The sequence below is a fragment of the Sturnira hondurensis genome, unplaced genomic scaffold, assembly GCF_014824575.4.
Source record: "Sturnira hondurensis isolate 20B ecotype Veracruz unplaced genomic scaffold, ASM1482457v3 Scaffold0018805, whole genome shotgun sequence".
Classification (NCBI taxonomy): Eukaryota; Metazoa; Chordata; class Mammalia; order Chiroptera; family Phyllostomidae; genus Sturnira; species Sturnira hondurensis.
Window position 1 is genome coordinate 2,609,481 of NW_028091436.1, and position 13,481 is coordinate 2,622,961.

The 13,481-nt window shown below is 46.9% G+C and overlaps 1 long non-coding RNA gene across 1 annotated transcript; it reads right to left on the reverse strand.

Annotated features, from left to right (window-relative positions):
• Window positions 1-4,441: 4,441 nt before the first annotated feature.
• LOC119003917 (uncharacterized) lies at window positions 4,442-12,248 on the reverse strand. Its single transcript, XR_005070076.1, has 3 exons — window positions 12,132-12,248; window positions 6,190-6,196; window positions 4,442-4,453 (listed from the first exon to the last, which is right to left on the reverse strand). It is a non-coding gene; the product is annotated as an uncharacterized LOC119003917 (long non-coding RNA).
• Window positions 12,249-13,481: the final 1,233 nt, after the last annotated feature.

Consider the following 13,481-nt stretch of genomic DNA (forward strand, 5'->3'; position numbering starts at 1 on the left):
CTTTCCTGGTCCAGACCCCTTTCTCTACATCACCGAGAACAGCAAGATCACTTAAAAACCAGGCTGTGGACTGAGTTACAAGTGATTTCAGTGACTCTCAGAAGTAACAGCCTCCTAGGCATGGGGAGTGACAGGGTTAGATCCCTGACTTAGGAAGGTTGGACGGAGGTTGGACTGGATGAGCCAGGACAGGAAGCACAGGGACAGTGAGAGGACTGGTGGAGGGGGGGGGTGCTGGCCTGAACTAAGGTGAGACCCCGAGTTTGCAGAGGAGCAGGGGTATGAGGACTGGAGAGAGGCTGTGGTCAGTGCTGCCCTGAGGAGGAAGCCAGGCTGGTGAGGAGTGAGTGGCCATGGGGAGCTTGGCTGTCTGGACACCAGTAGGAGAGCTCATTCTGCTGAAAGGAGACTATTTGCTAAACTCTTGATTTATTCAGCCCATAGAAGATAAGGAAGGACACAGAAGGGAGAATGAGGCTGATCACATGTTGGATAGGAGCTGAATGCCCCACCTCAGTGAGTCCTCCAGGCCACCCTGAGAGGGGTCATTACCCATCTGGCAGAGACTGAGTTTACATTCATTTGCCTGAAGTCACACAGCTGGTGGGTGGTGGAGCCAGGAGTCAGCTCTGCCCCTGTCTGCGACTCAGGCTCCCCCCGGGTAACATAACTGCCACCCTAGACTTCATCCTGAGCCTGAAGGAAGCTCGCGCCAGCTGAGGCCTCAGAGGAAGGAAACGTGGACAGAAGAACAGACTTGAAACGGCGCGGGGACAGGCGGGGAGTAGAAGTGGGGAAGTCGCTGTGACAGGAATCTGGTGCTGGTTGTGCTCCTGCAAAGGGCCAAACCACCTCCTCCTCCCCACCTGCCCCCTTCCCAGCTGCTTATCCCAGTCCCACCCCAAACACCAGTGGGGCGAGTGCGTGGCAGGCTGGACCACTAGGTTGTGTGCAGGTTTTCTTCAAACAGAACACCTGAGATTTGACCGGAAGCTGCAAGGACTGTTGGATTACTGAATTTGTTCCGGCGTTCTGCGTGCCTACTCTTCTGACCCATTTAGACCTGGGCTCTGGACTTTGAACTGTGTCATCCTGAGCCTTCAGTTTAAATACCTGTAAAGTGCAGATGACAAATGTTCCTGCCTCATCTAGCAAATGAGGGCAAAAGGCGAGATGAAGCACGTGATGGGCTTAAAATAGGAACCGCATCCAAGTGAGCTTATTAGCAAGTCTGGATTCTCTTTCTCTTTTTTGATTCTCACTGTAATAGAGTGTGGCAGAGCCCTTAAACCAGGACAATGTGGTCTTTGCTGCCACCTCGTGGTAATTTTAGGAATAATACGTCAGTCGATGTTACTGGGGAAAGCATCGAGAAGGTGCTGCCCTCTCGTGTGCACCTTGAGAATGGCATCTGAGTGAAAGTAACCAGGAAACACTCTTTTACGCTGCTGGTGGGCACCTTGGGAATACAAGTGGAGTGGAGGCCACCAGGAAAAGCTCTGCTACTTCCTGTGCATCTTGAGAACAGCCCCTAAGAGAAAGTTGCCAGAAAACGTGTTCCTCTGCTGCCCAACAGTGTTCAACTAACTAGTGGATGACGATGGACCGCACGTCCTAAAAGTGTTACGCTCTGCTGCCATCTAGCGTGCATCTTGGGAGTAACACCTGTGCGTGTCGTTCACCAGGGAAAGCGCTTTTTGCTGCCGCGGCATCCGAAGCAACCGGACAGGAACAACCGAATGTGCGCGAGGACGTCTGCCACCGAGGCCCCAAGACTGGCCTCCTGAAAGACACACGCGCGCCATCAGTTTGCCCCAGAGCAGGGCAACCCCGGGGCGCGCGGCGGGGGCGGGGGAGGGCACGTGAACGGCTCTCAGCTCGGCCTCCCCGCGGTCCCGAAGCCCCTCTCAGATCTCAGACCGTGGGAGACTCCAGGAAGGTCTGTGGGGAAGGGCGAAGGGGTGGAGGACGGGCCGCGGGGCCGCGCAGTCACACAGCTTTGGGGGTCCTCTCGTCCCTGGGAAGGAAGGGAGAGCGCAGGGCGGCGGCCTCACGGGCGAACGACGCTGCCCGTCCGGCCTCCGGGCGGGCGGGGCGCATTGCGGGTCCGGGGGTTCGCAGAGCAGAGCCGGCTGAGGGTTCACATGGATGAGTTCTCCAAGGCCGCCTAGCTCACCTCTGTCTTTTCTGGGTATGAAAAGAGGAAAAACGGGAAAATCGGCGTCCGGGGAGCGTGGTGAAGGGGTGAAGGTCTTCTCCTTTCTTCCGCGGTGCGAGAAGAGGGGGAGGGTCTGGACCCCACGTGCGGATGCGGAGGCTCCGGACCCCTGAGCCGGGGACCTGCGCACTGGGGCGGCCTCTGGGCAGCAGGGTCGTTACACGCGCGTCTTTCTCCCCAGACATTTGGCTTGTTTAGGTGCCAGTAGGGAGAGTCGGCGTTTACGTGTCAGAAAAACCCCTGGTGGGACAAACGTCTGAGCGCACGCTGCCCCAGTGGGGGTCTGGTTCTCACTGTGTGATCGGCCATGGGAAGGGGCGAGATAGAGATTGGGGACAGTTCTGGTTCGCTAAGTGAAGTAGTTGACAGAAAGGGTCCTCTTTGCTGTACCCACTGTGAGCGGTTCTCCCTAAAGATGAAAGTGAACTTTGCTGTTGCCGTAAAACTAGGCGGGTGGCACAGGGATTGGAGGAAACAGGCAGAGGTGTCAGTTGGACTCCCACCCAACCCCATTGCTGAAGTTGGGACCTTTTTTTGCAGGAGTTACTGCCTCAGAAGTCCTCAGGGTTGGTGTTGGTCTGTAACTTGCACTGATGAAAAACTAGGACAACAGTGCTGGCTGCCTTCTTCTGCCCTCTCCTGTCTCCAGTGTGACCTGACCCCAGCATCGCAGCACCCAGAGCTGATGTGACAGGACCCCCTGAGCCCTCTGGGAGGGATCTTTCCCCACACTCAGGGGCCCCAGAGCTGAGGCAACGGGAACCACTCTTCTCCCTGGTGGGACAGTTTTCCAGACACACAGGGGACAGAGCCAGTGTGACGGGCTCCCTACTCTGTCAGAGGGAGACCTTCCCGTGTCCACAGGACTCAGCTGTCAGACAGGACACCTGTCTTTCCCAGGTTGGGTCCCTCTTCACTGTGACAGGCCCCCACTCCTCTCAGGGAGAGGCCCCTTCCCACACTCCCAGGACCCAGAGTTCAGATGGCAGGGCCCCCTACTTTCTCAGTGAGGGGCCCACCCCACATTCATAAGACCTCAAGGTGATGAGACAGGACCCCAGACTATTCCATGTTGAATCCCCACACATTCTCTGGGACCCTGGCTGATGTCAGAAGACCAGGTGTCCTTTTGGGTGGGGCCTCTGCTCCTGCTAGACACCCAGTGCTGTTACAAAACCACAGCTTCCTCCCCCTGGAGGGACTTCTTCCTGCAATTCCAGGACCCAGGACAAAAGTGACAGGACCCACAGCTTTATCTGAGAAGCCCCTGTTGTCACACCCACAGCACACAGGCGATGGGACTGGACCCATCACACTCACAGGCAGGGATGTTCCCCGCGGTCATGGACCCAGAGCCTCTGATCACCTTGTGATCCCAGGGCCGGTGTGGCAGAGCCCTGCACTCCTGGAGGCGGGGGGGGGGGGGGCTGTGTTCAGGCTCTCAGGACCCACAGCTGAAGGGACAGGAACTCCTGCTCTGTCAAGTCAGACCCCTCCCCACAGTCACCAGGCTCAAAGGTGGAGGGTCAGGACACTTACATGTCAAGTCAGACCCCTCCCCACAGTCACCAGGCTCAAAGGTGGAGGGTCAGGACACTTACATTTCACAGGGAGGGACCTTTCTCAGCCCTCACAGGACACAGGTGTGCTGTAACAGGATACTCTTCTCTCTCGTGTGGTCCTCTCCACACTCAAGTGGCCCAGGCCTGAGGTCACAGGACCCTTGGACCCCCTGGTCTCAGGTGGGGCCCTTCCCCTTGCTTGTAAGACCCAGAGGTGACCTGACACAACCTCTTTTGTTCTCTGGTGAGGACCCAGAGCTCATGCCATGAGGCTCCATCCTCTCTTAGGTAATGTTACTTCTCCCAGCAGTCAGAAGACCCATGGCTGACTTGGCAGGACCCCTACCCTCTTGGGGGTGAGGCCCTTTTTCACACTCTGCTGTACACCGCCATCTCGTGTGCATCTTTGGAATAGCATCTGAGATGAGGCCAGCAGGAAATGCTCTTTTTGTTGCCACCTTGTGTACATCTTGGGAACAGCACCTTTTTGTAGCATCTGCTCCTATCGTTTTGAAGTCCCATGGCACCTCACACCATCATGGCCTCAGTACGTTCTGTGTGTCTGTTTCCATTCTATCCCTGATGCTCTTCTGCATGTGGGGTTCCTGACTCTTTCATATGAGTAAGGTTCCCATGCCTATGCACGTCTCAAATTTGTGTTTTTTTTCATTTGCTAATCTGTGTCATACCTATTAGATTATCAGACCGGCCCAAAGATTCTTGAGGTTGGAGGGATTGTTTCTCCACCACGTAAGCAAACAGCCAGATGTTTAATAGGAGGTGGTTTTGGGGAGTACGTGTATGTCACCATTTACTCAAGTAAGATTTAACAATTTAACTGAAGTAACTTATTCTCAAAATTGAATGATTAGGTTGATGAAGTATGGACTGAAGTACTAATTTAACTTGTCAGTGTAAAACTTCTATGTAAAGTTTCAGAGGTGGCAACGAAGAGGGCCAACATTGTGCATTTTGTGAAGAAGTCAACATTGTTGACTTTAAACTCACTGTTAGGAAAGGGAAGACTAGGAAGCTACTTAGAATCGGCATCTCATTTTTTTCTAAGAGGTTTAGTTTTCAAAACTGGGTTTAGGAAGAGAGCTTTAGCACAATTGCCTGAGCTTCAGACAGTAATACTCCTAGCGAGAGTTTGTTGACCCTCTTAACTTACTCCCTGTCTCTTAAAGTTTTTGGAAGATAAAAAACCTCATCACAAGTGGTGAATGTGTGCGTGGCCCTTCTCCCACTGAAGATGCATGACCATAAGCAATATTTTCGGCCCCTTTGGTTTTGTCACTTCAAGAAAGGTACAAGCACAACTGCAAGGCAACAAAAGGTTTGTGGTGTGTATGTATGGAGATGTTGCTGTGAGTGATGGAATGTGTCAGAAGTGGTTGTGAAGTTTCATGCCAGAGATTTCTTGTGCGCAGTTGCCCCACTGGTAGGCAGATCCGTGGCAGTGGAGAGCCATGGAGGAGAGACATTCACCGAGGACAGACCACGTTACGGCATGTGGGAGACCGGCAACATACTCAGAGGGTCAAAATTGAGTACCAAGAATTATTTGCACCAGTGTGGTGATTTTAATCGCTTTGATGTTGCATTCCACAGCAGTTAAGTGGGTGCTCCGGGCCCCCTTTGACTGCGTTTCTACAAGCGGTTCTCCACGCTTCCATGACAAATGTTGAGGGGGGATGAACTGTTGATATGGTAGAATAATGTGGAATGGGAGAGTTGAGGGAAAGAAAGGAACCACCCCCAGCAGCCCCTCCAAATGGTGGTCTTCATTCAAAGGAGGGAATGTTGTGTATGTGGTGGATTCCCGAGGGTGTTCTGCAGTGGGCGCTCCTTGCAGAAACCCAGCGGGTCACTCCAAGCACAGCAATCGAAAGCCACCTGTAGGAAAGCATTCAGAGTTTTTCAGCAGAAGACACAGAAGGTGCAAGGCCATTGAGTTCAGTCTTTCCAAACTTGTCTTAATGGAGAGAAATTTCCATTTCCTGGAAGACTGCAGAAGGCACCTGGAAGAGTTCTGCTCTGAAAGAGAACAGTGTTGTGGGAGGTTGGAATGAATGGTGAAGTTGCCTGAAAAGTGGCAGAGGGCAGTGGAACAAAGTGGTGACTATGTTGTCCAGTCGTTGTTCAGTCACGTAGTTGGGAGAAAATGAAAAGTGTGCCTGTCATGGCACCTGATAGTAAAAAGTGAACAAACCTTTCTGCCAGGCCAATAATTCGATGTGTTTCAAGTGTCAGTCTCTGCTGCCATCTCGTGGCCATTTAGGGGAATGACTCCTCAGTACAGGTCAGCAGTAAAAGTAGTTGATTCCAGGGAAATACCAATGACTTTTGATATCAGGGGTTTTTACAGGTGCATTTGAAAACATCTAAATGTCAGGGCTGTCCAGTTACTTTGTCCCTGTTTTCCAGAAACGGCCAGGAGAGCAATTAGCGTGTTTTATGTGATATTTCTTGGATCTGACTGTGTAGTGTGATTGAGTTAGGTTTCTACAATTTCCAGGTGTGCTTGAAAATTATAATTTGTTTTGTTGCAGCTTTCTTAAACAACATGAAGGTGAAATTTATTTAAAATTCTCCATTAGAAGTTAAAAGAAAGTAAAGTAAAACACAAGCACTCTCATTTTACGTACGTGCCCCTGAAACATGTTTATGGGCTCATTTCCTCAGCTTTGCCTAGGTAGAGTTTACTATTTTAGGTTCATTGTACTAGTAAAAAGCAAAGGAACCTTTGTGTGAAGACCATAGTAACAGTATGTTTGCAACTCTCGGTCTCTGCTGCCACCTGATGGTCATTTTTGAGAATGACCTCTCAGTTCAGATCAGCAGGAAAAGTGGTTGATTCCAGTGGAATATCAGTGATGCTGGATGGCAGTGGTATTTACAAAATCATTAGAAAACACCGAAATGTCAGCACTGTCCAGTTACCTTGTGACTTGTTTTCAGATTAAGGGCAAAAGGAGCGATGAAGACATTTCATGTGATGTTCCTTAGAATTGGCTTTGTAGCATATTAAACTCAGGCTTTGACTGGTTCCAGGTCTGCTTGAAAATCACTTGTAATTTGTGTTGTCTGTTGCAGCTTCCTTAAACAATGACAAAAGTAAAGTTCATTTAATTTTCTCTACCATGGTGTAAAGTATAAAAGAAAATACATAAAGAAAATAAAAGTGTCACTGTTTTGTGGCATTTTGGGGGCACGTGTATGTGGCCATATGTACGTGACCTTAAGGACATGTCTTGGGGCTCTTGTTTTTGTCTGGATGTCCTTTACTAGTTTAGTTTCCTCATATGGGTGCAAAAACCTGTACATTTCCAGTTTCTGTTTCTAACATGCGTATTTCTGGGTGAAAGTTTCATTCTCAAGTCTTGACATGTAGTGTGTTAAGCATATTTCAGTTAAAGTTATTTTGTATCTTAAGCAGTGGTTCATTTCGGAGATTATTTAGGTGTCTGTCTTGTGAATACCAAACAACAGAACTTTCTGGTCACCCACTTTCAGTGAATTCTAGCTTCAGTGTTATGAGAGCAAAACACACACTGTATGTGGTTTCATTCCATGAACAATGGAAGTAAATTGTGAAATCACTGATCAGTCACATTGTTGAGAAAAATTTAAAAATGTGCCTGTCATTGCATCTTACGGGAAAACCCAAGGAACCTTGTGGTCAAGCCCATAGCACAGTGTGTTCCAATTGTCTGTCTTTGCTGCCATCTCGTGGCCATTTGGGGGAATGACATGTTAGTTTAGGTCAGCAGGAAAAGTGATTGATTTCAGTGAAATTTCAACAACTTTGGGTGGCAATGGTATATACAACTGCATTTGAAAACATCTAAATGTCAGGACTATACAATTATCTTGTTACTAGTCTCCAGAGTAACGGCCAAGGGAAGAATAAGCATGTTTTATATGACGTTTCTTGGAAATGGCTTTGTAGCATAATACAGGCAGGTGTTTTCAAGTGCCAAGTGTGCTTGAGAGTCATTTGTAATTTGCTTTGTCCATTGCAGCTTCCTAAAGCAAGGTGGAGGTAAAATGTATATATGATGCTGCTACGAGAGATACAAAAAAGCAAAGTAAAATACCAGCACCGTCACTGAATGTACATGCCCTCCGGGACATGTCTGTGGGCTCCTTTCTCCACTTTGCCTGGACTTCATGTGCTAGTTTAGGTTCCTGGTACGGGTGCAAAACATGTGCATTTCCAGCTTCTGTTTCTAGGCTGTGCATTCAAGGGTCAAGATTTCTTTCTCAAGTTTTGTTACGGAGCATCTTTACCATCACTCAGGTCCAGTTATTTTGTAATTCCAATGGCAGTTTATTTCAGAGGTTTTTTAGGAGTTTATCTCAGAAGTCCCAAACAACAGAACTTTCTAGTCATCCATTCTCAGCGAATGCTGCTTCAGTGCTATGAGGGCAAACACATTTTGTATAGGATTTTGAGGCTGCGATGCTGGTTGAATCTTGCTTTAAATGGGGCTGGTAGAAATGTCAGTTCAGCACCCCCCCTCCCACCACCATACTCCACCCCATCACCTGGCTCTGGTCTCACATACTTGCCTTTACATCATTGGAAACCATTTTGTTAGAATCCATTGTGACAGCTGTCATACCTGCTTGCATCAATCAAATCTGTACAAAACTGGTGAATGTGTGTGTGGCCCTTTTCCCACTGAAGATGCACAAACATGAGCAACATTTCCAGCTTTGTTGCCTTTATTATTTCAAGAAAGGTACAAGCACAACTGTAAAGCAAAGAAAGATTTGTGGTGTGTTTGGAGACATTGCTGTGAGTGATGGAACATGTCACAAGTGTATTTTCAAGTTTCATTCCAGAGATTTCTGGCATGTAGTTGCCTCACAGGTCCAACAGACCAGTTGCAGTGGAGAGCCATCCAGGGCAGATGTTTACTGAAGACAGACCGTGGTATGGCTCGCTGGAGACAGGCAACATACTCAAAGTATCCTAACCAAGCATTGAAAATAATTAGCACCAGCACAGTTAGGTTAGTCACCCTGATGTTTGGGTTCCACAGAAGTTAGGCGAGTACAAGGAGGGGGCCCATCTTGAACATATATCCACATGTGGTTTTGTACTGAAACATAAGGAAAACATTTTGTTTCCAGAATAAATTGTGAGGGATGATGAATGGTTTATGTGTTAGAATAATGTGGAATGGGAGAGACTGAGGGTCAGCAAAGGAACCCACACCAGGACCCTCCAAAGGGTGGTCTTCATCTGAGAGAGGTGATGTTGCCCTTGTGTAACATGAACTCCTGAACTCCTCAGAAGGAGTTCCTTGTAGAAAGCTGGCAGGTGACTTGCAACAAGCACTGCTCCCTGTCAGACCAACCGAAAGCACCACCTGAGGGAAAGAGTCTGGAATTTGTCAGCAGAAGACACGTAAGCTTCATGGTAAGGTGAGAATGCATGTTTCTCTTTGGTGACCAGTGAAAAAAGGTTCCAGCCTGGCCGCGCAGTCCTGATTCACCCACGGTGCTCACCAGACCTTGCACCTTCGCATGGCCAATTACTTTGGTCTGTCTGAATTTCTCTTATTGTAGAGAAATTTGCATTTCCTGGAAGACTGCAGAAGACACCTGGAAGAGCTCTCTGCTCCAAAAGATGACAAAGTCGTGGGACCACAGAATGCTGAAATTACCTGAAAGGTGGCTGAAGGCAGTGGAACAAAGTGGTGACAACTTTGTGCAGTCACCGTGTTTGAGAGAAAATGAAAAGTGTGCCTGTCATCGCATCTCACAATAAAAAGTGAAGGAGCCTTTCAGTCAAGCCATTTGTGGGACCTGCATTCCAAGTGTCGGTCTCTGCTGTCATCTTGTGGCCGTTTTGGGGAATGACACCTTAGTGCAGGTCAGCAGGAAAAGTGGTTAATTGTAGTGGAATATCAATAGCTTTCGACGGTAGTGGTATTTACAAGTGCATTCCAAAGCGTCTAAATGTCATCATTGTCCAGTTACCTTGTGAGTGGTGTGCAGGTTAAGGGAAAAGGGAGCGATGACGTGCGTTACACGACATTATTTGGCACTGGCTTTGTAGCGTAGTAGAGTCAGGTTTTCTCAAGTACTAAGTGTGTTTGAAAATTGTTTGTAATTTGCTTTGTCTGTTGCAGCTTCCTTAAACAAGGGGAAAATAAAATTTATTGAAAATCCTCCATCCAGAAATAGAATAGAGTAAAATAAAATGGAATTAAATAAAACAGAATAAAATAAAATAACATCACTATCATTTCAGGTGTGTGCTCTTCTGGACACATCTAGACACATGTTCCCTCTAGTGTGTCTTTGCTTCATATACTCTTTTCAGTTCCTAAAATGGGTGCAACTCTTGTACAGTTGTAGGTTTTGTGACTAACCCGTGTGTTCAAAGGTGCAGATTTGGTTCTCAAGTTTTGGTGTGTAGTATCTTTGGCATCATTCAGATCAAATTATTTTGTGACCCATATGGTGGTTCATTTTGGAAGGTCTGTAGGAGTCTATTTCAAAAGTACCAAGCAGGAGAACTTCCCAGTCACCCATTTCCAGTGAATTCTAGCTTAAGTTTTACGACACCAAAAAATATACTGTGAATGCTTTCAGTGGTGCGATTCTGGTTGAAACTTCGTTTATACCGGGTTGGCCCAAAAGTCAGTTCAGCCCCCACCACCCTCATTGTTCCGCCCCATCCTGTGACTCTGGTTCTCAAACTTGTCTAACTTCATGTGAAAGTGTTGGGTTAGACTGTGTTGTGACAGATGTCATACAAACGTGCATTGAAAGAAAAAAGTCATCAAACTCATTGTGATTTTGTGGCCATTTTCATACTGAAGATGGAAGAACATAAGGAGCACTTTAGGCACATTAGGCTTTGTCATTTCAAGACAGGTGAAAACCAAACTGGAATGCCAAAATAAAGGTTGGTAGTGTGTGTGGAGAAGGCTCTGTGGGTAATGAAATGTGTCAGACGTGGTTTGCAAAGTTTCATGCCCAAGATTGCTCACACAAAGGTGCCCCTCGGGTCTGGCAGACAATTCCTAGTTCAGAGCCATCGAGTCCAGATGTTCACTGAGGACAAACCACATTATGCCATGAGAGAGACAGGTGACATACTCAAAGTATCCAAATCGAGTGTCGAAAATCATATGCCCCTGCAAGATTACAGTGAATGCCTTTGATGTTTGGATTCAACAGAAGTTTAGTGGGGTAGGGGAATCTTTCTTGACCTCATTTCCACACATGGTTCTCTGTGAAAATATATGGAACCCATTCTGCTTGCAAGCAAATTGTGAGGGGGATGAATCATTGAAATTTGAGAATAATGTGGAATGGGAGAGATTGTAGGCAAATGAAGGAACCACCAGCAGCATCCCCCCACACAGGGCGGTCTTCATCCAAAGGAGGTGATGTTGTCTGTGTGGTGATACCACAGGGCGTCCTGTAGGGGGAGCTCCTTGGGGAAATTCGCAACACGTGATGCCCCATCAGACCAACCGCAAGCACTGCCTGTGGGAAAGAGACTAAGACGTGGACGGGAAAGGTTCAGGATGAGATGGGCGCGCACGTTTCTCTTTGGTGACCAGGGAAAAGGGGTTTCAGCCCGGCCGTGCAGTCGTGATTCATGCGTAGCACTCACCAGACTTTGCACCTTCACATGCCCGTTTAATTCGGTATTCCGAATTTCTCTTAGTGGAGAGACATTTCTGTTTCCTGGAAGACTGTCGAAGGCACCTGGAAGGTCTCTGTGCTCCTAAAGGTAACCGTGCTGTGGGACGATGGAATGGGAAGTTGCCTGAAAGGTGGCAGAGGGCAGTGGAACTGAGTGGCTATGACGTCGTGCAGTCACATTTTGGGATGGGAAGTGAAAAGTTTGCCAGTCATTGCATCTTACAGTAAAAAGTTAAGGACCTTTCATCCAAGTGGTGAGTGGGATATGTATCGCCTCTGTCGGTCTCTGCTGCCACCTCGTGGCCATTTTGGGGAATGACACCTTAGTGCAGGTCAGCAGGAAACCGTATCATTGACTTTTCATAGCAGTGTAATTTAAAAGCGCAGTTGAAGACGTCCAAATGTCAGGAATGTGCAGTTACTTTGTGATTGGTCTCCAGATATGCTTTAAGGGAGCAATACGTGTGTTTTATGTGACATTTCTTGGAACTGGCTTTGTAGCGTAATAGAGGCAGGTTTTTCCAAGTGCCAAGTGTGCTTGAAAATCGTTTGTAATTTGCTTTTTCCTTTGTAGCTTCCTTAAATAACACGGAGGTCAAATGTACCTGAAATTCTCCACCAAGAGGTAAAAAAAAGTAGAGTAAAATACAAGCGCTCTCATTTCATGTAAGCACCTCTGAGGACTTGTCTATGGGCTTGTTTCCTCCACTTTGCCTGGACTTTGTTTACTATTTTAAGTTCTTACTCCAGGTGCAAAACTTGTGCATTTTCCAGCTTCTGTCTCTAAGCTGTGCATTCAAGGGTGAATATTTCTTTCTCAAGTTTTGGTATGGAGCATTTTTACTATCAGTCATGTTGAGTTATTTTGTTATTTTAATTTATTTTTTAAAGTTCTTTATTTATTATGCTACTACAGTTTTCTCAATTTTCCCTTATTTATCCCCCTTCAGCCCTGCACCTCAACCCTCCAGCTCCCCCCGCTTAGTTCATGTCTGTGGGTTGTACATATAAGTTCTTTGATTTCTCTGTTTCCTGTACCATTTTTTACCTCTCCCCATCTGTTCTATGCCTACCAATTAAGCCTTTTCTTCCCTGTACCTTTCCCCCTAATCCTTTCTCCCTTCTCCCCAATGAAATCCCTGTATGTGATTTCTGTTTCTTTGTTCCTGTTCTAGTTATTTGCTTAGTTTTTGTTTTCATTTTGGTTTTCTTTTTCTTTACTTTTCGGTTCATTTGTCAATGGTTGTGAGTTTGTTGTCATTTTACTGTTCATAGTGTTTGATCCTCTTCAATTTCTTAGATAAGTTCCTTTTACATTTTATGTAATAAGGGCTTGGTGCTGACAAAGTCCTTTAACTTGACCTTATCTGCAAAGCATTTACCTGCCCTTCCATTCTAAATGATAGCTTTGCTGGGTAGTCGCCTTGGATGTGGGTCCTTGCCTTTCATGACTTGGAATACGTCTTTCCAGACCCTTCTTGCCTGTAAGGTTTCTTTTGAGAAATCAACTGACAGTCTGATGGGAATTTTTTTGTAGGTACCTCTCTCCTTTTCCTCTTGCTGCTTTTAAGATTCTCTTTTTACCTTTAATCTTGGGTAACTTAATGATGATGTGCCTTGGTGTGTTCTTCTTTGGGTCCAACTTCTTTCGGACTCTCTGGGCTTCCTTGACTTCCTGGAAGTCTATTTCCTTCATCAGATTGGGGAATTTTTCCTTCATTATTTATTGAAACAAGTTTTCAATTTCATGCTCTTGTTCTTCTCCTTCTGGCACCCCTATAATTTGGATATTGGAGCACTTAAAGTTGTCCCAGATGTTCCTAAGCTTCTCCTCATTTTTTTCCAATTCTTGTTTCTCCATTGTGTTGTGGTTGGATGTTTATTTCTTCCTTTTGTTCCAAATAGTTAATTTGAGTCCTGATTTCCTTCCTTTCACTGTTGGTTCCCTGAATATTTTGCTTTATTTCACTTTGGGTAATCTTCATTTGTTCTTTCATTTTGCAACCAAGCTCAGTCGGTTCTGC